Raw genomic sequence first — 27,042 nt, 5'->3', positions numbered from 1 at the left:
GCTGCTGAGGTGGCACGGTGGTGGAGCCTTCACGAAGATCTGCATGCCACCACGCAGGAGCTTGCTGAGTTGGCCTGGAAGTCGCATGTTGGCATGCAGGTGCATGCCCAGCTGGTTGGGCTGGTAGCTGCATGCGAACGGCGGCGGAGTCTTTGGCTGGCGCGGGCCTGGCAGTGGCCCTGCTGACGCCCTCGGCAAGGGTCTTGCCGGGGGCCCGGCAAGGGTCTTGCCGTGGCGTTGCAGTCATCCCCGGCAAGGCGCTTGCCGGGGGTCTTGTGGATTTCCTCGGCTAGGATCCTGCCGAGGGTCACCGTCTTCTAATCCTCATCTGATCTCGTATGTTCATGATCTTGACGAAGATCTGCATGCCACTACAGAGGTGCCTCCCGAGCCCTGGGTCCAACATAGTTGTTGACGGCGTTTGGAACCCTTGGGCTCAAGGGTAGCTCACTCTGCTGGCATTTGGGCAAGGTGCCCCGGCAAGGCTCTTGCCGGGGCCGCGGAGGCCGCCCCGGCAAGCACCTCGCCCCTTTGCTGTCTTGTGTTTCTGATCTTGGCGTTGTCTTGTTTGTCTTGTGCTTCGGCTTCTCTCCGGCTTCCCTCCTCTGCCATGCTAAGTGTGGCCGTGGCACGCGGCTCTGACTGCCCGTGCACAAGTAAAGGGGTCAAAAGGAGAGCCCCTACTTTTGTACACCGACAGGAGCCCCTGGGCCTGGGCGACACATAAGCGTGACGGGTTGTTGGGCCAGGCCCAAAACGGTGCGCGGGCAGTCGGGGCGGGATTTTACCGCAGTAATTTTTCGTCCGCCGCGCTTCCCCACGACCTGCGCACGACGTGGAGGGTCGTGCGTGACGTGGGGGTCATGCGTGGGGCAGTTCCCGCACGCATGCGTCACATCGTGATTAATGGGAAAAGAGGCGGCCCGCGCCTTCCCCGTAAAAAGGAATAACCGCGGGTGCGCTGCTCATTTACCCTCCGTGCTTTCCCCAATCTCGGAACCGTCCTTCCCTTCTTCCTTCTCCTCAAGCTCTTGCCTTCACTCGCTGCCGCCGCGCCTTCGCCATCCTCTATTCCTCGCCTCCCGGAGCCACCATGGCCCCCAAGACCAGCAGAGGCAAGGGAGTGGCCAAGGACACCGGGGAGAAGGAGCCATCGGAGAGCGAGCTGGCGGTGCGGCGGACCCAGCACGCCTACTTCCCGTCAACGGTTGACGCGGTTGCACTCCGGAACTACTTCAAGCACCCGTGGGGGTGCAAGACGGGAAGCGAGACGACGGGGCATCTGGCCACGCGCGTCATCCCTGCCGCCTTCGCCGAAGCCGGCCCGAATCGGTACCCGTTCTTCGTCGACTACTTCTCTTGCGGGCTCTGTCCCCCTTTCTCCGATTTCTTCAGCGACATCATGCACACCTATGGCTTCCGCCTTTTGGATTTTACTCCAAATGCCGTGGCGTGCATGGCTCTTTTTGCGCACCTCTGCGAGGGTTTCGCCGGGGTGCATCCCAACACGGCGCTCTTCCGCCACTACTTCTTCCCTCGCCTCCAGAAGGGGGCGCCATTTCCGGTTGTGTCGCCTGGATTCCAAGGACCCAGAAAAAGGGCATATCCGGACGGTGCCCAGAAGGAGAGGTGGGAGGAGTGGCGGGGTCGGTGGTGCTGGATTGAAGAGAAGGATCCGCCGGACTTTTGCCGGGTCCGCCACGCACCACCGGTCCGCAGGAGCGACTGGAGTGATGTCGACGTCAACGACAAGAAGCTCACGATCGCCACCACCAGGATTCTTCATATCACAGAGGCCGGGCTCACCCTTGAGATGATCGGGGTGGATTTCATCCGCCGCCGAATCGCTCCGCTGCACAACAAGGGGAGGCCAGCCTGGCTCTACACGAACGCCGCCGACATCATGAGGCTTCGCCCTGGCTTGGACCACAACCTCACGGTGATGGGGCACGCCCACTTCTGCCAGCGGCTCTTCCAGCTCGACGTGAACCGCGACGGTGAGGTCGAGCAGTCCGGCAAGGCCACGAGGGCCGCCGCAAAGGCCGGCAAGGTCGCCAGGGGGCCCTTGTTCAAGTTGCCGGCGGGGGTGGTCCCGCTGAGCAACAACTCGCGCCGGAATGACATCATCGCCATGATGCCGGAGTTCAACATGCACGGCCTCGTCCCAAGTTGGGACGAACCGCCGGAGGATTAGGTGCAGGAGTTTTTCGACACCCTGGAGGAGAAGTACGTCAGCGCCGAGCCGCGGCTCATCCAGGACACCACCCAGGCGGAGCTGGACTACATCGCCGCCAGGGCGGCGGAGGCGGAGCTCGCCAGGGAGGCCGGGAGCGCCGGCGGCGTGGAGGACAAGGCCGCGGTGGAGGCGGAGGAGAAGGAGCTCGCCCAGTGGGCGGAGTCTGCAGGGGAGGCCAGCAGCGTCGGCACTGGGGACCCTCTCGTCGAGGATGTCGTCAACGAGTCGTCGTCGGAGGAGGCCGAGGCTGTCGACCCTCTGACCACGGGGAGAGGGCGAGTCCTGCGGCGGGCCACTTCTGGCGAGCCGGTCCGGCCCGGCAGGGCCGTACAACTGCAGCAAGCCCAGGAGGGGTCCGGGCGCCAGACAAGGGCCGCGGCGGCGAAGAAGTTGGTGATGGCCGCGGCGGCGAGGACGGAAGCAACCGCCTCTTCTTCGTCCAAACGCCCTCGAACTCCATCAGCTTCCCCTCCCCCGGCAGATGATGACGCGGGGGTCATCTTCGACTTCGGGTCCCCCAGCCCAAGGAGGAAGAGGAAAGCTGCAGAGGAGGAGGTGGAGGACGAGTAAGTATCTTGTTCCTTTCTGTCATCTCCATCCCCTCAAACCGTGCCACTTATCTTGACTTGTTTTCATCTTTGCGGGGATGCGGAGACGCTGGCCCAGAGGGTGAAGAGGGCCAAGGCTTTGGCGGGCGGCCAGCCCCCGGCAGGCGCTGTCGGCACACCACTGGTGGTGTTGAGCAGTCCGGACAGCAGCCCCCGGCACAGCCCCCAGCGTAAGTTCATCACTTGCCCCTCATCAACGTGCGTTGGGGGCACGATCCCTTGGTGCTCACCTTGCCGTGCTTGCAGGAGGAGGACAGTAGCAGGAGGAGCCACAGAGGGCTACTCCCAACACGCCGCCCCCATCGACCACGCCGCCCCGAGGGGCGTCCCCGGCAAGGGCGCCAAGCACCGAGCCCATGCACACGGAGGAGGAGGAGGCGAACTTGGGCACTGGTGGCTTCGCCTCGGCACCCAATGTTGGCAGGGAGGGGACCTCTGCTTCCCAGCCCGGCACGGGTAAGGCACCCGCCTTTCGTCCCTGTTCCCTTTCTGTTCTTTCTGAATCTTAGTCTTGGCCTCGCCTCATCCCCTTCTCGGTATCTAGATCTCCCCTCGGTGGACCCAGAAGACATCGACACCGTCATCGAGGATGTCGCCAAGGATGCCGCGGCGGAGGCCGAGAAGATTGCTGCCGAGGAGACCGCCAAGGGTGCCACTGAGGACGCCGCCAAGGGGTCTGCCGGGGAGCCCGGCAAGGCTGCTGCCGAGGAGGCCGGCAAGGGGTCTGCCGAGGAGGCCGGCAAGGCCGCTGCCGAGGAGGAGGTGGTTGACGACCAACCTTCTTCCTCCATTGCCTCTGGCTCAGGCAGGTACTTGAGGGTGAGCGACGACTTGTTCGTCCACCTTCCAGGGGCGTCGAGCTCCAGGGCGCCCGTCGAGGGCGAGGTGTTTGACGAGGAGGTGCTTGCCGCCGCCGGGCTCGAGGTTGTTGACGAGCCGAGCGCCGGTGGTGACGGTTCCCAGGAGGAGCGGCTTCTCCAGGCCATGGGCGCCAACTTTCGGAAGCTCCAGGCGCTCCACCGCGCCCGCCTAGACAAGGCGAAGTCCAGGATGGCAACGGTGGACAAGGCGGAGGCGGACCTCAAGGGACGTGTCACCGAGACGCAAACTTGGTTCCGCCAAGCTTGTGAGGAGCTGAAGGCCGCCCAGGGCGAGCTGGCCAAGCGTGATGTGGAGCTCACCATGAAGCAGGCCGACATCAAGAAGGCCCAGGAGACGGCGAAGAACCTAGCCGCCACAGCCGAGGCCACTCGAGCCCAGCACCAGGCCGCGCTGAACTCCCAGGAGGAGGACCTTGCCGCTCGCGAGGAGAAGCTTGCCGCAATGCTCCGCGGCAAGGATGAGGAGGTGGAGAAGCTCGTCGTGCAGTGGACCCGGGAGCTGGAGCAGAGGCACAGGGAGGCACTCGATGCCCAGGCTTTGGTTCACGCCGACAAGGTGAAGGAGCTGCAGGTGGAGCGGGACGGGCTAAAGGACCAGACCCTGAAGCTGTCCGAGGAGAGGAACACGCTCAATGGTGCCCTGGTGGAGGCGTAGGGCGTAGTCCTTGGCAAGGCTGAGCAGCTCTCCAAGGCCAACGACTCCATCTAGGATCTGAAGCTGAAGCTGGAGGGTCTTGAGAAGACTCTCTCGGAGGCCAAGGCCCGGGAAGGGACCCTGGCCAAGAATCTGGAGGCCGACAAGCAGCTGCGGGAGAATGAAGCCGCCAACCACAGGGATTTTGGCAAAGGCGAGGATCGCTGGGTCGGCTCCCTCAAGAATGTCGCCGGCAGGATCACCACGCAGCTGGCTACCATGGGGGTGCCAAATGTGAGGTATACCCCGGAGCGCAACGTGAGCCCCAACACCAAGCTGACCGTCTTCTTCGAGGGCGTCCTCGGGGCCCTAGAGGAGCTTCACTCCAACCGGGCGGCTTCCCTGACCGATGAGTCCCGGAGGCTTTGCCGGGTTGCCATGACCAAGGTCCTCGCCAAGGTGGCACACTGGAATCCTGACCTCGACTTCGAAGCCGCGTTGGAGAGCTTGCCGGAGGATGCGGACATCGCGGCGCTCAAGGAGCGTATCAAGCCCATCATCAGCCGCATCGACGGAATCCAGAGGGTGGAGGGCCAGTGCCGGGCTTAGGCACCTCGTTTCTCATTGCCGCTGCCGGTTCATGACCAAGACAATTTCTATCTTTAGTTAGAACCGCGGCAACAATTTATGTAATATAACTCTGCAGTACTTTTGATATTGTGCATGTTATTTTCCTGTTCGGTTTTCCTTTGTATGCCCACCCTACGTTAACCGGGTAGGCTTGCCAGCGCGTAAACCTAGGGTGGCGTCTTGAGGAAGGATCCCCAATGCCCTGCCGGGTGTGCTTGCTGCCGGGCGAACCACCTTACCGCCCTTAACGCGGCCGCTCGAACTGTCGAGCTTAACTCGAGTCAGAATTGAGAGCATTGCCAATTGCGGAAGTCTACCCCGCCACTCTCGACGCGGCCGCTTGAGCTGTTGAGTGGACTCGAAACAGAACAAGGGCGTTGCCAATTGCGGGAGGGCCTCTTTGCGTGCAGGTTTTCCATACAAAGAACGAGATCTCCGAGGGGAATAACCTCATACAGAAAGGAAATATTTAAAGTTCAGTATGACTTAGCTTTCCTGTCGCCACACCGGCGTCCTTCGCGCTTGCAGGCGGCGTTATTCTCTTGGCCGCTCTTCTTCTCTGGAGGCCGTGGCCATGAGAAACTGCTTAGCTGGCTGCTAAACCAGATTCTCACAACTGCACGCCCCCTACCTGGCGCGCCAAAGATGTCGGTGGGAACGACACCTATGGGATCACTGGGATCCCTTCTACGGTCGGCGGGCGCGGGGTCATGAGAAGAGCAGGTTTAGGAGCTAGCACACGGAACGTTTACCCAGGTTCGTGCCGCGGTGGACGCGTAAAACCCTAGTCCTGCTTTGGTGGATGTATTGAGTGTTCTTGAGCTTTTCGAACTAGCTACGGTGGCCGTGTAGTTCCAAAAAGCCGAATCCCCCTCCTGGTCGCCTCGGGCCTCCTTTTATAGAAAAAAGGGGTTGCCACAGTGGCACACAGGAGGTGGAAAGGCCTACAGTGTGCGAGCTTATCGCACGGCATTACGGGACAAAGTGCATTAAATGCGCTACTTAGGTGTCCATTAGCTTCATCGGGGACGGGAAAGAGGCCCGTCCTGTCCGTCGCCGCTCCTCCTCGCTTTGACATGCGCCCAGGCCAGCGATGCATGCAGCGCCATGTAGGCAGGCAGGCTGCTGAGGTGGTGCGGTGGTGGAGCCTTCACGAAGATCTGCATGCCACCACGCAGGTGCTTGCTGAGTTGGCCTGGAAGTCGCATGTTGCCACGCAGGTGCCTGCCCAGCTGGTTGGGCTGGCAGCTGCATGCGAACGGCGGCGGAGTCTTTGGCTGGCGTGGGCCTGGCAGTGGCCCTGCTGACGCCCTCGGCAAGGGTCTTGCGGGGGCCCGGCAAGGGTCTTGCCGTGGCGTTGCAGTCGTCCCCGGCAAGGCGCTTGCTGGGGGTCTTGTGGATTTCCTTGGCTAGGATCCCGCCGAGGGTCGCTGTCTTCTAGTCCTCATCTGATCTCATATGTTTATGATCTTGACGAAGATCTGCATGCCACTACAGAGGTGCCTCCCGAGCCCTGGGTCCAACATAGTTGTTCACGGCGTTCGGAACCCTTGGGCTCAAGGGTAGCTCATTCTGCTGGCATTTGGGCAAGCAGCCCCGGCAAGGCTCTTGCCGGGAGAGTTCACCTCGCCCCTTTGTTGTCTTGTGTTTCTGGTCTTGGCGTTGTCTTGTTTGTCTTGTGCTTCGGCTTCTCTCCGGCTTCCCTCCTCTGCCATGCTAAGTGTGGCCATGGCGCGCGGCTCTGACTGCCCGTGCACAAGTAAAGGGGTCAAAAGGAGAGCCCCTACTTTTGTTCACCGATACTCCTGAAGTCTGACCTTTACTAGATAGCCATGTTGATGTTTTAAGCATAACCGTGGTAGCTAGAACATTAGAAGCGGGGTGCTAAATGTCTCCCGGTCGATCATCCAGATTTTGTTTCATTGGCCTCGCTAAGGTGAAATCTGAGAAAGTGTTGTCTTCCTTTGCATCTGCATCCTCCATCTCTAATCATCATGTTAGTATGAGGTGTCACCGAGATCTTTGGCCTGGATGTTGGTAGAACCTGATGAATATGGAAATGCTCAAGTTCTTGAAAGCACGCTCAAACACTAGGTTATATCTGTTGGGTAACGTAGTAATTTCAAAAAAATTCGTACGCACACGCAAGATCATGGTGATGCATAGCAAGGAGAGGGGAGAGTGTTGTCTGCGTACCCTCGTAGACCGAAAGCGGAAGTGTTAACACAACGCGGTTGATGTAGTCGTACGTCTTCACGATCCGACCGATCAAGTACCGAACGCACGGCACCTTCGAGTTCAGCACACGTTCAGCTCGATGACATCCCTCGAACTCCGATCCAGCCGAGTGTTGAGGGAGAGTTTTGTCAGCACGACGGCGTGGTGACGATGATGATGTTCTACCGACGCAGGGCTTCTCCTAAGCTCCGCAACGATATTATCGAGGTGTAATATGGTGGAGGGGGGCACCGCACACGGCTAAAATATCGTATATCAATTGTGTGTTCAGAGGTGCCCCCTTGCCCCCATATATAAAGGAGCAAGGGGGGAGGCCGGCTGGCCCTTGGGGCGCGCCAAGGAGGGGGGGAGTCCTCCTCCTAGTAGGAGTAGGACTCCCCTTTCCTAGTCCAACTAGGAAGAGAGAAGGGGGAAGGAAAGAGAGGGAGAGGGAGAGGGAAAGAGGGGCCGCGCCCCCCTCCCCTAGTCCAATTCGGACTCCTCATGGGAGGGGGCGTGCCACCTCCTGGGCTGCTGCCCTCTCTCTCCCCTCAGGCCCACTAAGGCCCAATACTTCCCCGGGGGGTTCCGGTAACCCCTCTGGCACTCCGGTTTTATCCGAAACTTCTCCGGAACACTTCCGGTGTCTGAATATAGTCGTCCAATATATCAATCTTTATGTCTCGACCATTTCGAGACTCCTCGTCATGTCCGTGATCACATCCGGGACTCCGAACAACCTTCGGTACATCAAAACATATAAACTCATAATATAACTGTCATCATAACGTTAAGCGTGCGGACCCTACGGGTTCGAGAACTATGTAGACATGACCGAGACACCTCTCCGGTCAATAACCAATAGCGGAACCTGGATGCTCATATTGGTTCCTACATATTCTACGAAGATCTTTATCGGTCAGACCGCATAACAACATACGTTGTTCCCTTTGTCATCGGTATGTTACTTGCCCGAGATTCGATCGTCGGTATCTCGATACCTAGTTCAATCTCGTTACCGGCAAGTCTCTTTACTCGTTCCGTAATACATCATCCCGCAACTAACTCATTAGTCACAATGCTTGCAAGGCTTATAGTGATGTGCATTACCGAGTGGGCCCAGAGATACCTCTCCGACAATCGGAGTGACAAATCCTAATCTCGAAATACGCCAACCCAACAAGTACCTTTGGAGACACCTGTAGAGCACCTTTATAATCACCCAGTTACGTTGTGACGTTTGGTAGCACACAAAGTGTTCCTCCGGTAAACGGGAGTTGCATAATCTCATAGTCATAGGAACATGTATAAGTCATGAAGAAAGCAATAGCAACATACTAAACGATCGAGTGCTAAGCTAACGGAATGGGTCAAGTCAATCACGTCATTCTCCTAATGAGGTGATCCCGTTAATCAAATGACAACTCATGTCTATGGCTAGGAAACATAACCATCTTTGATTAACGAGCTAGTCAAGTAGAGGCATACTAGTGACACACTGTTTGTCTATGTATTCACACATGTATTATGTTTCCGGTTAATACAATTCTAGCATGAATAATAAACATTTATCATGATATAAGGAAATAAATAATACTTTATTATTGCCTCTAGGGCATATTTCCTTCAGTCTCCCACTTGCACTAGAGTCAATAATCTAGATTACACAGTAATGATTCTTACACCCATGGAGTCTTGGTGCTGATCATGTTTTGCTCGTGGAAGAGGCTTAGTCAACGGGTCTGCAACATTCAGATCCGTATGTATCTTGCAAATTTCTATGTCTCCCACCTGGACTAAATCCCGGATGGAATTGAAGCGTCTTTTGATGTGCTTGGTTCTCTTGTGAAATCTGGATTCCTTTGCTAAGGCAATTGCACCAGTATTGTCACAAAAGATTTTCATTGGTCCCGATGCACTAGGTATGACACCTAGATCGGATATGAACTCCTTCATCCAGACTCCTTCATTTGCTGCTTCCGAAGCAGCTATGTACTCCGCTTCACACGTAGATCCCGCCACGACACTTTGCTTAGAACTGCACCAACTGACAGCTCCACCGTTCAATGTAAATACGTATCCGGTTTGCGATTTAGAATCGTCCGGATCAGTGTCAAAGCTTGCATCAACGTAACCACTTACGATGAGCTCTTTGTCACCTCCATAAACGAGAAACATATCCTTAGTCCTTTTCAGGTATTTCAGGATGTTCTTGACCGCTGTCCAGTGATCCACTCCTGGATTACTTTGGTACCTCCCTGCTAAACTTATAGCAAGGCACACATCAGGTCTGGTACACAGCATTGCATACATGATAGAGCCTATGGCTGAAGCATAGGGAACATCTTTCATCTTCTCTCTATCTTCTGCAGTGGTCGGGCATTGAGTCTTACTCAATCTCACACCTTGTAGTACAGGCAAGAACCCTTTCTTTGCTTGATCCATTTTGAACTTCTTCAAAACTTTGTCAAGGTATGTGCTTTGTGAAAGTCCAATTAAGCGTCTTGATCTATCTCTATAGATCTTAATGCCTAATATATATGCAGCTTCACCGAGGTCTTTCATTGAAAAACTCTTATTCAAGTATCCCTTTATGCTATCCAGAAATTCTATATCATTTCCAATCAGCAATATGTCATCCACATATAATATCAGAAATGCTACTGAGCTCCCACTCACTTTCTTGTAAATACAGGCTTCTCCAAAAGTCTGTATAAAACCAAATGCTTTGATCACACTATCAAAGCGTTTATTCCAACTCCGAGAGGCTTGCACCAGTCCATAAATGGATCGCTGGAGCTTGCACACTTTGTTAGCTCCCTTTGGATCGACAAAACCTTCCGGTTGCATCATATACAACTCTTCTTCCAGAAATCCATTCAGGAATGCAGTTTTGACATCCATTTGCCAAATTTCATAATCATAAAATGCGGCAATTGCTAACATGATTCGGACAGACTTAAGCATCGCTACGGGTGAGAAGGTCTCATCGTAGTCAATCCCTTGAACTTGTCGAAAACCTTTCGCAACAAGTCGAGCTTTATAGACAGTAACATTACCATCAGCGTCAGTCTTCTTCTTGAAGATCCATTTATTTTCAATGGCTTGCCGACCATCGGGCAAGTCAACCAAAGTCCATACTTTGTTCTCATACATGGATCCCATCTCGGATTTCATGGCTTCAAGCCATTTTGCGGAATCTGGGCTCACCATCGCTTCTTCATAGTTCGTAGGTTCGTCATGGTCTAGTAACATAACCTCCAGAACAGGATTACCGTACCACTCTGGTGCGGATCTTGATCTAGTTGACCTACGAGGTTCAGTAATAACTTGATCTGAAGTTTCATGATCATTATCATTAACTTCCTCACTAATTGGTGTAGGTGTCGCAGAAACTGATTTCTGTGATGATCTACTTTCCAATAAGGGAGCAGGTACAGTTACCTCATCAAGTTCTACTTTCCTCCCACTCACTTCTTTCGAGAGAAACTCCTTCTCTAGAAAGGATCCATTCTTAGCAACGAATATCTTGCCTTCGGATCTGTGATAGAAGGTGTACCCAACAGTCTCCTTTGGGTATCCTATGAAGACACATTTCTCCGATTTAGGTTCGAGCTTATCAGGTTGAAGTTTCTTCACATAAGCATCGCAACCCCAAACTTTAAGATACGACAACTTTGGTTTCTTGCCAAACCATAGTTCATAAGGCGTCGTCTCAACGGATTTCGATGGTGTCCTATTTAGAGTGAATGCAGCCGTCTCTAAAGCATAACCCCAAAACGATAGCGGTAAATCAGTAAGAGACATCATAGATCGCACCATATCTAATAAAGTACGATTACGACGTTCGGACACACCATTACGCTGTGGTGTTCCGGGTGGCGTGAGTTGCGAAACTATTCCGCATTGTTTCAAATGTAGGCCAAACTCGTAACTCAAATATTCTCCTCCACGATCTGATCGTAGAAACTTTATTTTCTTGTTACGATGATTTTCAACTTCACTCTGAAATTCTTTGAACTTTTCAAATGTTTCAGACTTATGTTTCATTAAGTAGATATACCCATATCTGCTCAAATCATCTGTGAAGGTGAGAAAATAACGATATCCGCCACGAGCCTCAATATTCATCGGACCACATACATCTGTATGTATGATTTCCAATAAATCTGTTGCTCTCTCCATAGTTCCGGAGAACGGTGTTTTAGTCATCTTGCCCATGAGGCACGGTTCGCAAGTACCAAGTGATTCATAATCAAGTGATTCCAAAAGTCCATCAGTATGGAGTTTCTTCATGCGCTTTACACCGATATGACCTAAACGGCAGTGCCACAAATAAGTTGCACTGTCATTATCAACTCTGCATCTTTTGGCTTCGACATTATGAATATGTGTGTCACTACTATCGAGATTCATTAAAAATAGACCACTCTTCAAGGGTGCATGACCATAAAAGATATTATTCATATAAATAGAACAACCATTATTCTCTGATTTAAATGAATAACCGTCTCGCATCAAACAAGATCCAGATATAATGTTCATGCTCAACGCTGGCACCAAATAACAATTATTTAGGTCTAATACTAATCCCGAAGGTAGATGTAGAGGTAGCGTGCCGACGGCGATCACATCGACTTTGGAACCATTTCCCACGCGCATCGTCACCTCGTCCTTAGCCAATCTTCGCTTAATCCGTAGCCCCTGTTTCGAGTTGCAAATATTAGCAACAGAACCAGTATCAAATACCCAGGTGCTACTGCGAGCATTAGTAAGGTACACATCAATAACATGTATATCACATATACCTTTGTTAACCTTGCCATCCTTCTTATCCGCCAAATACTTGGGGCAGTTCCGCTTCCAGTGACCAGTCTGCTTGCAGTAGAAGCACTCAGTTTCAGGCTTAGGTCCAGACTTGGATTTCTTCTCCTGAACAGCAACTTGCTTGCTGTTCTTCTTGAAGTTCCCCTTCTTCTTCCCTTTGCCCTTTTTCTTGAAACTAGTGGTTTTACTGACCATCAACACTTGATGCTCCTTTTTGATTTCTACCTCCGCTGCCTTTAGCATTGCGAAGAGCTCGGGAATTGTCTTATCCATCCCTTGCATGTTATAGTTCATCACGAAGCTCTTGTAGCTTGGTGGCAGTGATTGAAGAATTCTGTCAATGACGCTATCATCCGGAAGATTAACTCCCAGTTGAATCAAGTGATTATTATACCCAGACATTTTGAGTATATGCTCACTGACAGAACTATTCTCTTCCATCTTGCAGCTGTAGAACTTATTGGAGACTTCATATCTCTCAATCCGGGCATTTGCTTGAAATATTAACTTCAACTCCTGGAACATCTCATATGCTCCATGACGTTCAAAACGTCGTTGAAGACCCGGTTCTAAGCCGTAAAGCATGGCACACTGAACTATCGAGTAGTCATCAGCTTTGCTCTGCCAGACGTTCATAACTTCTGGTGTTGCTCTTGCAGGAGGCCTGGCACCTAGCGGTGCTTCCAGGACGTAATTCTTCTGTGCAGCAATGAGGATAATCCTCAAGTTACGGACCCAGTCCGTGTAATTGCTACCATCATCTTTCAACTTTGCTTTCTCAAGGAACGCATTAAAATTCAACGGAACAACAGCACGGGCCATTTATCTACAATTAACATAGACAAGCAAGATACTATCAGGTACTAAGTTCATGATAAATTCAAGTTCAATTAATCATATTACTTAAGAACTCCCACTTAGATAGACATCCCTCTAATCATCTAAGTGATTACGTGATCCAAATCAACTAAACCATGTCCGATCATCACGTGAGATGGAGTAGTTTCAATGGTGAACATCACTATGTTGATCATATCTACTATATGATTCACGCTCGACCTTTCGGTCTCCGTGTTCCGAGGCCATATCTGCATATGCTAGGCTCGTCAAGTTTAACCTGAGTATTCCGCGTGTGCAACTGTTTTGCACCCGTTGTATTTGAACGTAGAGCCTATCACACCCGATCATCACGTGGTGTCTCAGCACGAAGAACTTTCGCAACGGTGCATACTCAGGGAGAACACTTTTATCTTGAAATTTTAGTGAGAGATCATCTTATAATGCTACCGTCAATCAAAGCAAGATAAGATGCATAAAAGATTAACATCACATGCAATCAATATAAGTGATATGATATGGCCATCATCATCTTGTGCTTGTGATCTCCATCTCCGAAGCACCGTCATGATCACCATCGTCACCGGCGCGACACCTTGATCTCCATCGTAGTATCGTTGTCGTCTCGCCAACTTATTGCTTTTACGACTATCGCTACCGCTTAGTGATAAAGTAAAACAATTACATGGCGATTGCATTGCATACAATAAAGCGACAACCATATGGCTCCTGCCAGTTGCCGATAACTCGGTTACAAAACATGATCATCTCATACAATAAAATATAGCATCATGTCTTGACCATATCACATCACAACATGCCCTGCAAAAACAAGTTAGACGTCCTCTACTTTGTTGTTGCAAGTTTTACGTGGCTGCTACGGGCTTAGCAAGAACCGTTCTTACCTACGCATCAAAACCACAACGATAGTTTGTCAAGTTGGTGCTGTTTTAACCTTCGCAAGGACCGGGCGTAGCCACACTCGGTTCAACTAAAGTGAGAGAGACAGACACCCGCCAGTCACCTTTAAGCAACGAGTGCTCGCAACGGTGAAACCAGTCTCGCGTAAGCGTACGCGTAATGTCGGTCCGGGCCGCTTCATCTCACAATACCGCTGAACCAAAGTATGACATGCTGGTAAGCAGTATGACTTATATCGCCCACAACTCACTTGTGTTCTACTCGTGCATAGCATCAACGCATAAAACCAGGCTCGGATGCCACTGTTGGGGAACGTAGTAATTTCAAAAAAATTCCTACGCACACGCAAGATCATGGTGATGCATAGCAACGAGAGGGGAGAGTGTTGTCCACGTACCCTCGTAGACCGAAAGCGGAAGCGTTAACACAACGCGGTTGATGTAGTCGTACGTCTTCACGATCCGACCGATCAAGTACCGAACGCACGGCACCTCCGAGTTCAGCACACGTTCAGCTCGATGACGTCCCTCGAACTCCGATCCAGCCGAGTGTTGAGGGAGAGTTTCGTCAGCACGACGGCGTGGTGACGATGATGATGTTCTACCGACGCAGGGCTTCGCCTAAGCTCCGCAACGATATTATCGAGGTGTAATATGGTGGAGGGGGGCACCGCACACGGCTAAAATATCGTATATCAATTGTGTGTTCAGAGGTGCCCCCTGCCCCCGTATATAAAGGAGCAAGGGGGAGGCCGGCTGGCCCTTGGGGCGCGCCAAGGAGGGGGGGAGTCCTCCTCCTAGTAGGAGTAGGACTCCCCTTTCCTAGTCCAACTAGGAAGAGAGAAGGGGGAAGGAAAGAGAGGGAGAGGGAGAGGGAAAGAGGGGCCGCGCCCCCCTCCCCTAGTCCAATTCGGACTCCTCATGGGAGGGGGCGCGCCACCTCCTGGGCTGCTGCCCTCTCTCTCCCCTCAGGCCCACTAAGGCCCAATACTTCCCCGGGGGGTTCCAGTAACCCCTCCGGCACTCCGGTTTTATCCGAAACTTCTCCGGAACACTTCCGGTGTCCGAATATAGTCGTCCAATATATCAATCTTTATGTCTCGACCATTTCGAGACTCCTCGTCATGTCCGTGATCACATCCGGGACTCCGAACAACCTTCGGTACATCAAAACATATAAACTCATAATATAACTGTCATCGTAACGTTAAGCGTGCGGACCCTACGGGTTCGAGAACTATGTAGACATGACCGAGACACCTCTCCGGTCAATAACCAATAGCGGAACCTGGATGCTCATATTGGTTCCTACATATTCTACGAAGATCTTTATCGGTCAGACCGCATAACAACATACGTTGTTCCCTTTGTCATCGGTATGTTACTTGCCCGAGATTCGATCGTCGGTATCTCGATACCTAGTTCAATCTCGTTACCGGCAAGTCTCTTTACTCGTTCCGTAATACATCATCCCGCAACTAACTCATTAGTCACAATGCTTGCAAGGCTTATAGTGATGTGCATTACCGAGTGGGCCCAGAGATACCTCTCCGACAATCGGAGTGACAAATCCTAATCTCGAAATACGCCAACCCAACAAGTACCTTTGGAGACACCTGTAGAGCACCTTTATAATCACCCAGTTACGTTGTGACGTTTGGTAGCACACAAAGTGTTCCTCCGGTAAACGGGAGTTGCATAATCTCATAGTCATAGGAACATGTATAAGTCATGAAGAAAGCAATAGCAACATACTAAACGATCGAGTGCTAAGCTAACGGAATGGGTCGAGTCAATCACGTCATTCTCCTAATGAGGTGATCCCGTTAATCAAATGACAACTCATGTCTATGGCTAGGAAACATAACCATCTTTGATTAACGAGCTAGTCAAGTAGAGGCATACTAGTGACACACTGTTTGTCTATGTATTCACACATGTATTATGTTTCCGGTTAATACAATTCTAGCATGAATAATAAACATTTATCATGATATAAGGAAATAAATAATACTTTATTATTGCCTCTAGGGCATATTTCCTTCAATATCCCCGGTATCAATTGGATTGCGCCTTCAGTTTGTCGGTTGTTCTATAACCATAGTTTACTTTTGAAACTGAGTATGCCATCTCTTTTGAATTCCTCCAAACGATCATTTGTGAATTGCCTCAGGCTGGTATGAAGAGTTCCAATGATGTAAATATCAAAAGTTATTCTTTTTGCCACTTAAGGGAATAACTCTACGAGTCACCTTTCCTAAGGTGCCCCGTTATGGAATCATGGCAACTAACTGCCCACTACTGTGAAACCGTTCACCATCTTACTTAAGTGTGGAATTGTTGCCTATCAAATTAAACCTTCGTCATCTGCTTCTTTCCATTGTTCCAGATGTGTGTTTTGTGTCTCAACTCAGGAGATGCTCTTACATCTCACTCCATGAGTTGATCTTAAGTTGTGCGATCTTCGAGAAGATTGATTCCTATAGAGTTCTTCCATCATCACCATGTTGGACAAAGATCTCGAAGGCAAGGACATCAAGATCAATATGATGCCATGAATCAACATCTTCAAGAAGGGCAGCTGGATCATGAAGGTTGTGTTGGTTAGTGTCCCGTATGTCTTCTTACCTCACGTCTTGAATCTCGGGACGAGATTCTTGTTTAGTGGGGGTGAGTTGTCACAACCCTGCCACAAGCCTTTCTTGTCATTGCATTTCATCATGACATCATCATTTTAAATTATGGAAGTTGAATTGAGGTTAGCTGAAAGCTTCAGAAATCATCTTGCAAAATGCTCAAGATAAAAAATTTGCTTCAAACAAGTCCAAAAAAATGTTCCTGTTTTCCTCTGAAAATATTGGCAAGAGGTAAAATTCAAATCAATATTTCTGGAACCTTAAACATATTTATTTTGGGTATTTGTGTTAATCTAATAATTATTTGCATTGGATTTATATTTGTTATATATTAAATATAAGTACAGTAATTCCGGAACTTTTTATGTGGTTTTGGATATTTCATATCTAACCCCACAATTATTTTTAGAAGCTACAAAAATAATTTGGTCTCAGAACTAAATTAAAACAGGCAGAAGAAATAGAAAAGAAAACAAAATAGAGAAAACCAAAGAGAGGGGGAACTTACCTGGTGCTCACCTGGCAGCCCATCTGGCCGGCCCAGCCCACCAGGGGTAGGGAGGTCTGCTTCCTCCCGCCAGTCGGATGCACAGCGCGTGCCCGACGCGCGCACGGCCACCGCACGCCACGCAACCCCCCGGCTCCTCTCACCATTTCCCCGTGCTCATCCCCTCCTCCGCTGATCTCTCTCACGCGCATGGCCGAGCACGGCCATCGCATCGTCCATGGCCACTGCGGCCATCGGCCCTCCCTAGTCCACCCAGCGTGACCAAGAGAACCGCCTCTGATCCGTCATCCTCCTCTACGCCCCACGCAACCGGGGATGCACCGCAGCGCCTGCATCGCCCTCTTCTTCAAGCTCGGCCAGCCGAGATCACCGCCGCCGTTCCGTCGTCACCAAGCCGTCCCCGAGCCCACTTAGCGTCTCGCCCGACTCCCCGTGAGCTCCTCTTCTCTTCCCCTCACTCCGTGCACTCGATTTCGTCCCCTAGCTAGCAGCCTCGCCAGACCTGAGAGCTCATCGCCACCGTACCTCACGCCATCATGGCCAGAGCCCCGTTTCACCACTCGTGAGCACGCGGACGTGCTCCTAGCATCTCCAGGGAGCTAACCCGCAGCCCATCCTACTCCCTAGCATAGTGCATCGCCGCGCCCGCACGCACCCGGACTCCAGCCGCCGCCCAAATGCTCGCCGTAATCGCTCCCGGCGACCCAGTAGCAGCCACCCACACCGTTGGATGCGGTGCATCCCCAGCGTCCCGTAGAACCCACCCGTGCGATGAATGGTCGCCGGAATAGGAATTCCGGCATGCCTCCGTCGTGTTGTAGGGTCGTCGTCAATTAACCGCCGACTAACCACGCCTTAGGGATTAATTACCTTGTTTAGTTAACCCCCACACACTAACAGCCGGGCCCCATAGGTTCAATTTATCGGTGAACCAAATTAGTTAGAGTTAATCTAATCCAGTGGACCCACGCGGTAGCATTGACTTTGCTGACGTGGCGTCTGACCTGTCCCACCTGTCTGCGACCCTAACCAGCCCTGAGTCACTGACCGGCGGGCCCCATTGGTCAGGTTTGACCTGGACCACCCTGTTGACTTGCTGACGGCATGCTGACGTCATGCTGATGCAGTTAACGATTTCCTGGATTTAAAATAATCCAGGAAATTCCAGAAAATAGTTTAAACTTCTAAAAATCATAGAAATTAAACTGTAGCTCCAAATAAAATAATTTATATATGAAAAATTGTCAGAAAAACATGAAGAATTTGTTTATGGTATTTCCATGCATGTTTGAACAACTTAAAACAATTGTATATGACAATTCAAATAAATGGCATTTTAAATGTCTTATGTGGAGTTTGAATTTGAACCCTTGGTTCAAATCAACTTCATTTAAATCGTTGCTAGTTGCATGAGCTCAAACCACAGCATGTTGCCATGTCATGATCATGCATCATATTGTTGCATTGCATTGATTCTGTTCCTTCTCTATTTGCTGGTGTTGTTCCCTTTCAGTGGACGTTTTACCGACGTTGTGATCATTGACACCGATGAAGACCTATTACTATCTTCAGAAGTGCCAGGCAAGCAACCCCCCTTGAGCATTCCGATACAATCCCACTCTCTCGCTCCTGCTCTCTTTTACTACATTAGGACAACAACGATTCAACTGTTACATGTTGCGGTAGTTGAACCCCTTTTCCTCTGCATGACCTGTCTTTGCCACAGTAAATAGTTGAAACCCACTAACATGAGTAGGAGTTGTTTGAGCCATGATGTGCCTACTCATTTGTGCTTACTTTTTATGCCTGCTATGCTTAGAGTTGTGTCAGGTCTGATTCATCTAGGATGGATTGGAATGGTGTGAACATGTCCTACTGCTGAGAGCTAAGTGTGTGAACACGATTTGGTAAAGGTAGCGATGAGAGGCCATGAGGAGTACATGGTGGGTTGTCTCATTGAAACCATCCTCAGGAACCGAGTTCCGTGTTTGTGATCCAAGAATAGCTACTACCACACGTTGGGCCCTGAAATATGACCCGCTCGACTTATTAACCCCCTTGTCCTTTGTCCAGGAGTTGCAACTAGTTTCTGGTGTTTGTAGGTTGTGCTAGGGGCCATGCTTAGCGTTGACCGGAGGGGTAGGCTTTGATGCGGCAGGCACCGTGGCCGGGTGTACCAAGCGTAGAGCCATCCGACGAGGTAGACTTGGGAACCTTGTACACATCGTTCGAGGCCGTGTTGGAAACCTCGGCCGGACTCCATTACGGGTCAGTTCTCAGATAGGCGATAAACCTGGACTAGAGACTTGTGTGGTTAGTCAGGTCGTGGTCTACACCCACGACAGCTTTAGCTTGAAGTCTGCCGAGCACATGTCGTGTGCAAATGCTAAGTGGTTGAAACATGTGTGAAGAAGTACAACCCTACAGGGTTATATATATGATCTATTCGAATAGCCGCGTCCGCAGATATGGACTACTTGGAACGCTTACATGGTTCATAGATAACTTGAAGTGGATACTCTAAATGTGCAAGATAAGTGTGAGTGCTATGGATGGCCCTCTCGTAGGGAGACGGGAGCGGATCCATAGTGGTGTATTGATATGGTGAATATCTGGACTCGTGTGCGCCACCTCAAAAGAGTTACCAGCAGTCGTAGTACAGGATAGCTACTGAGTCATAGCTGGCTTGCTGCAGTTAAACTCCACCACCCCGTTGTTGATACTGATGCGTATGTAGCTAGTTCAAATGTAAGTCTTACTGGGTACATTTGTACTCATGCTTGCTTAATGTATGTTTTGAAGAGGAGACTTCAGTCTCACTAGTAGTTATGTGTGGACTTCGACGTTTAGCTTGTTACCTCAACTATGATCTTGTACCCTTGGGAGGGTCTTGTAGATAGTCAGGCTTCTCAGCCTTTTTCTTTTGTAGTTGTCTGTACTCAGACATGTTATGCTTCCGTTGCTTGTATGCTTTGTATGTTGGGTCATGTGACCCTATTTGTAATAAATGCTATGTGGCTCTTGTGGGCCTTTATCTATATGAATTGTTGAGTTATGTTGTGATGCCATGTTGTACAACACATACTTGCATGTTATGCGTACGTGTAACGTGTTGCTATGTGTGGGATCCGACACCTAGTTGTTTATTCTTGGTAGCCTCCACTACAAGAAATGTGTTAATACATAACAGATTTCTGGTGATGTTCTCAGAAACCGTCATGATTGATGATGGAGTGTCTAGTTTGTCATGAAATTCGTCACGGATTAATGAGATGAGAACAAGGGCAACAACAGTGGCGCTCTTATGATGGACCGTCACAGATACCGTCATGAATCGGCCAATAGTATACCAAACAGACCGTCATGGATGGCTCATGCTGATGTGTCTCGCGTGTCCGACCCACATATGTCAAGCTTGGTTTCTTTTTTGAGTTGTTCGAACCATCACGAATAGCCTTCTGGTGCTTTTTTAAAGGAAAAACGGAATGCTCCAGCTGTGTGTGCAACATTGCTTATTTTTAGGGAAAAAAGACAACTTCTGCTATGTCCTCCTGACGTTGGGCTGCTCTAGGTCTATTTTTTACAGCAAAAGGTGACAGGCCTTTTTTTAAGGAAAACTGAATGCTGCTGCTAGAGGTCCCGGCGTTGTTGTTGCTGTGTAGGGGACGATATGGGGCTGCTCTAGCTCTATTTTTTGGGAGTATTTTTTTACAGAGAGAAAAACTGTATGGTTTATTTAAATCTTCAAATTTAAAAAGGAGAAGCTGCTAGAGGGATCGAACTACGGACCTCAGACTTATATACCTAGGTCGCTAGGCCTTCTTTTGTTCTTATGTTCTTTGATAAAACGAGCCAAGTTTTTCAATTAAAAAAATGAGATTGAACTAGGATTTGAACCACGTAGCACTAAGCTCTAAGTTCCAACGTATGTAAAAAAACCTCTACATTCCAACAAGCCAAGTTTTTACATACAACGAGCCATTTTATTGTTTTTTATAGTACTTTTCACGCGTAGCCAACAATATCTTTTTTCTTTTGCGAAAAGACAACAATGGTTATGTAATGTACAACATAACGTCAATGTATAGTAAACATTCGCAAAATCTCCTAAAAATTCTTGTCCATCTTATGAATCAATAATATTGGTCGATGCCCAATTATAAGAATCGTCTACCATATTTGGATATTATTATCATTTTTTTTCTAATAAGTTGCAAATAGAAGTTTCAGTTATCCCTAAGTATCTTTTGACATATTCGTCCATTTCTAGCATATGAGCTAAAATAAAACATAATTCCTTAAAAAATGTTTAAACCTTATTTAACTTACATGTACATAGAAATGGCATTACCTCCAGTAAGCACACATAAATTCATTTAAACTATAGAAATAGTTAAATCATCTCTAAAGTCATTGAAACTCCTACAAAATAAAATATATGTACTATAGTACATGTGAAAATTCTATAGGGTACGCCACATGTTTTAATTAAAAAAAAGAGCAATGCATAAATGGAACTCAAACCCGAGATATGAATTTTAAGCTGCTAGTACATTCCCACTTGGCAACTATATTGTTATGATATGAATGGACTTTTTTTCCCAGTAAAAAATCTCAAGGAATAAAAGTAAACCGTGTCGTGACCGCCGATTTGGTCAGTCCACCGTAAGTTGGAATGCAAGGTGTTCCTCATAAAAAAATCTAAACATGTGAAGCAAGTATTCAAACCAGGGACCTCCCTACGGAAAGCACATGGTGCTAACCACTAGAGCAGTCGAATGCAGGTGTCTACATAGGCAGAGCCATATCTTAAAAACCAACCAAACAATAGTGTTAAATCAGAAAACTAACGTGAATTTGAAAATAATTTCTACGTATAATAAACCAGTATGAAAAACTAGGAGTGTCGTATACAAAAGCGCGAACAGTTTCTGCGCAGATTTATTTTTTAGAATTTCCAAATAATTTTTCAGAACACAAACCTTTTCCAGCTTTGTTTTTTCTTAAATCTGAGCAAATTTAAAAAACTGGGAAGTACTATAGTTTTTTTTTCAAATTCATGAAGATTTCTTTAAAAGACGAATACTTTTTGAACGGTGAACATTTTTGGTTCAACGTATTTTTGTGAAATGTTCAATGTGTATCCAATTTTTTGTTCAACGTATTTTTGCGAAAAGCTCAATGTATATCCAAATTTTTTCAACATATATTAAATTTTGTTCAATACATATCGCAAAAATGTTATATACATATTGAAAATTGTTCAACATATATACATTCATATTTCTCTAAATGGTTCAAAATACAGTATATGTTTACTTGAATGGCAATTTCTTACTGCATTTTACCTTAATAATAAATATGCAGGAAGTTCCAATAAAAAGCAGAAAAAGGGGGGAAAACTACCTGTGGTGAGGTTCTGCGAATAGGCCGGCCTATTAGCACCTTAAGGCGAAGGGACAGCCGTTTGACGCATATGCGCGTCAAATAAGATCTCTCCGTCAAGCCGTTCTCTTCGGTATGTGTACGTGGCACTTAAGCTCTGAAGTACTAGGCCTGCCCAATTAACACTCCAGCCAGCTCTTTTTATATAAAAAATAAACTTTCTTTTGATTTGTCTAAAAAAACTAGATTCTTCTGGTTCAGTTTTTATCCATGGATTTTCTACTGGTTTATTCTTTTTTATTTTCCTTTTGGGTTTTCTTTCCTTTTCATTTTTATTCCTTTTTAAACATTTTAAATTGGTGAAATTTTACAATTCATGAACCTTTTTGAAAATCCATAAAATTTTATTCAAATTTGGGAACAATTTTCATTATGTGAATTTCTTGAAAGTCATGATTTTTTTAAAAATTCATGAAATTTTCCAAATGTGAAAAGAAAAACTTCAAATTCCTGAACTTCTTTTGTATTCACCAACTTTTCTCGCGTTGAACATTTTCTAAAAATACATCTAACATTTTTTAAATAAATGTTGTCATATTTCTAAATGCATGACACCATTTTTATTTACATAACAAGTGGCAAATGTATAGTCACTTCTGTTAATTGGAATTTGAAAGTAAGACGTTGTCCAAGTTTGAAGTTTTTGTCGTGTATTAACTTCAAAATTTGCCATGAATTATATGGAACGTTCTGAGAGTTGTACCCATTTTGAGAGGGAATATTTGAGGTGTCAGGCAATGCGACACTCGCTTCATCATTTTACATTCAATCTTTTTGTGAACAAGGCTCATTTGCTATTTTTAAGTCATTAAGTGCACTTCTTGCCATTCAATGGATACAATTCAAATTTGAACTACAAATACGTGAAATTATGTACAAAAAATGGTTGTAAAATCGATTTTGTGTTCTTGAGTCTATATTTAGGTCTTATCCAATAAATGAAAAGAAGTTTCAAACATTTGGGTGTCAAGACTCAAGCATGAACACGGTGCTTATTGGCGTTTTAGTCTAAAAAATACAAATGAAGTTTGAAAAACATGAATTTTGTTATGGTCCCATAATATTATTTAAATTGGTTGTGTTCAAATTTTGAAACGGTTTTGTCGTGGTGTTCACAGTGTTGGGCCGCGCTGACTTCGGTCGTCCCTGCATGCCACTGTACCCCATAGGTCTTGGCGTCACGGAGTGGCTGGCACTGTGCCTCCACAGTGTCGGGCTACGCTGACGTCGGTCATCCCTGTCAGCGATACTGACGGCACTGTAGCCACGCTCTCCACGACGTGGGAGAGGTCTTGTCATATGGTGGGATTGGACAGGCGCTGACCTCGCCGGCTGCCGACTGCATCCAGCCGGCCCGGTCGTGGCACTACGCCCTGTCGGCCTCTGGCTAGTGGAGCCAGCTGGAAAGCCAGCCAGACTGAGGGACTTGGGTCGTCCCGATGTTTTAAAATGCTGAGTGGTTTCCTTGAGCCTACCCGGGGTCACCCCCCGACAGGTTTCAAAAAGTTATGATGGACATTGCTTGAATCCGAACCATCCACGATGAAGACTCATAGTTCAGAAAGGGATGTTTGAAGAGGAAGCAATGATTGCTTTGCCGTTTAGCCTATAAACCTTTTTTACACCCAATGTGCGTCATTACATGTTCCATGTCATAGTTCAAGATTTTTCAGGGTTCGTTTGCTACTTTTAAGTCATTATTAAGTCCAATCTAGGCATTTAATGGATATACCTCAAACTATAAGCACATGAACTTGTGTAGAAAATGGGATGAATGTATGCCTATAAATGCACTTGATGACTTTAAAATAATGATCAAACACCAAAACATGCCAAATGTAGATTCACCTTTTTTTGTGCACGCCATGCAAAGCAATGTATACTCACATTTTTTTAAGTTGCCTAAAGTTTTAAAGCAAAATCGGGGGGTCAGGACGACACCATACCAATTTTGGTAAATTTCTAAACAATTTTAGATATCTTGATATTTTTCCTGATAGGTTGCAAATAGAAACTCAAATTATCCGTAACAAGCATTCAATATTTCCATCTATCTCCATGACATAAGCTCAAAAAAAACATATACATCTTTGTCTACATTTATTTTTGAATATTTTAAAACTTATTTGAGATACATGTAGTTTAAAATGGAATTACTTTTAATAAGCATGCACAAAAACCATTTAAAGTATCAAAAATATTAAATCATATAAAAATTGTTAAAACTCCTAGAAAACCACATATATGCAGTATATTACATGCAAATAATGTATTGTAGTACATAATGTAATTTTTTTAGACACATAAGATAATTGTTTTTTGCAAGTTACTCCCTCTGTAAACTAATATAAGAGCATTTAGATCACTACTTTAGTATTCTAAACGCTCTTATATTAGTTTGCGGAGGGAGTACTTCACAAGGGGGCTTAATTCATTATTTCTTTTTTTATAAAAGAAAAGAATAGGCCGAATTCAAGGCCTACCTCACTCGGCTTGGCTGAAGCCCACTAGGGTTCACGATAGAGGAGGCATCTATCCCGCGTGAGGCCGTTCCTGCATCCTGATTGGTTGTTTTGACACTCCCACGGGTCGTACACAGCCACCGTCCGATCGGACAAGATGCAACGTCTGTAATACGGCCGCTCCTCTGTCTTGTGCCTACCGCACGAGCCGCCCACACTCAAATCCCCATGATTCTTTCTCCCTCATTCCCGATCCGCCGCCACTCTTCCAGATCCTTCTCCCCAATTCTCCCCTGACTACTCTAGGCGGTCGTAGGTTTCCGTGAGCCAAATTCCATCGCTGGTTCATCAGGCCACCGTGGGTACCGCGATGGGCCAGGAGGTAGACGGTGCCGACCCGTCGCTGGTGGCCTTCCTCGATCCGTCGCCGAGGAACTCCGCCGGAGTCGAGGAAGCCGCGTCGATCCGTCTCTGAGGAGCTCCGCCGACTCGCCGCCGAGGAAGGAGCGTTGACCCATCGCTGAGGAGCTCCGCCGACGCGTCGCCAAAGAAGCCGCGTCGACCCGTCGCAGAGGAAACTGCGTTGACCCATCGCCGAGGAAGCCACGTCGACTCGTCGCCAAGGAGCTTCGCCGAACGCCGAGGACGCCGCGTCGACCCATTCGCTGAGGGGCTCCATCGACCCATCGCCGAGCAGCTTTGCCGAGGACGCAGCATCGACCCGTGACCGTGGTGCTGTGCCTTGGTGGATGCTACCACCCAACGGTAAACTCTGCAACGGTCTCCGCTTCTCATGTGGCGAGTTCTGCATTGTTGACGGCGGTGGTCAACGCTCATGTCGGTTTGCTTGTTGCACGAGATAGTACATGCCCGGCTCGTCATCCGCCACTTCGCGTACTTTGTACAGAACTATGCGGACGATGGAGAGGAGAGCCGCTAGAATCCTGGAACTGCGCACCGATCGGTCTTAGGCCTTGGACAATGGGAGGTGCTTAGGTGAGGTGCTTAAAGAAATAAACCAGACTTTTCTTAAGCACCGGTGCTTATTTGTATAGGGTAGACGCTTAACTAAGCGTCTCGCCTGTAGAAATAGGCACCGGTGCTTCAGAAAATCTAGGTTTATTTTTCTAAGCACCCCTCTAAGCATCTTCCATTGTTCAAGGCCTTAGGGTCTCCTATAGGCTCTGGGCGCCGCCGGACGCAAATGGTTGTCTGTCTGTAATTTTAGTTTTTTCAGTAAGGTATATTTTGTTTTTGCTCTAGGCTGTAATGAGTGCTTCCATAATTTGTATTTCTATCGAATTATATATATTATGTGAATTTCTATGGAATGATATATGAGTACAAAATCCTATTAAATTGATTGTATAAATTCTCTATGGACCAAAATTAATGGATATTGATTTGGACTCAATTTAGTGGGCTGAAAAAATATAGGACCAAATTGAAATTGTTGGACTAATGTTACAATGGGACTATGGGCTGAAACCATTACTGGGCCGAGGCCTAAAACTGAAATTGGTGGGCTATAGTTTTAGTTGGGCAGATACTATATAGGCTTCCACGTTAGATCCATGTTGTTTGCCATGTCAGATGATGACATGGCATACAAGTTAACGCCGTTACCTGATTGTGGTTTGTGACGGCCTAAGACCGTCATAGATCCGTGACGCATTTTTTGATCCGTCGTGGATTGTGTGTTGGTCAAATTATGACGCGATATACATGACAGATTCCAAATACGCCATGAATGCCCTTCGATGATGGTTTTGTGCTCACCTATGATGGTTCAAGTTTGTCATGGATTAACAGATTTCTTGTAGTGCTCTCTTATGGGGAAATATCTCCTAGTGCTTCCACTGAGCCATGGTAGCTTGCTACTGCTCCGGAACACATGGGATGATCGGCATGTGTCCTCCTTTGCTCCGGTGTCTGTCCCTTCGGGGAAATCTCACGCGGTGCTTACCGGAGTCCTGTTAGCTTGCTACAGACCGGTTTCACTCGCTGTTGACCGACACGTGCATTGCTGGGTCATGTATGCATGTCTCTGTAAGTTAGTGCCACCTTGAGTTTATGACTAGTCATGTCGGCCTGGGTTCTCTGTCGTATGGATGCTAGCGACACTATCATATACGTGAGCCAAAAGGCGCAAATGGTCCCGGGCCAGGTAAGGTAGTACCCGTGGGGATACCGTGCGTGAG

The sequence above is a fragment of the Triticum aestivum genome, chromosome 7D, assembly GCF_018294505.1.
Source record: "Triticum aestivum cultivar Chinese Spring chromosome 7D, IWGSC CS RefSeq v2.1, whole genome shotgun sequence".
Taxonomy (NCBI): Eukaryota; Viridiplantae; Streptophyta; class Magnoliopsida; order Poales; family Poaceae; genus Triticum; species Triticum aestivum.
This window is presented reverse-complemented; position numbering follows the sequence as displayed.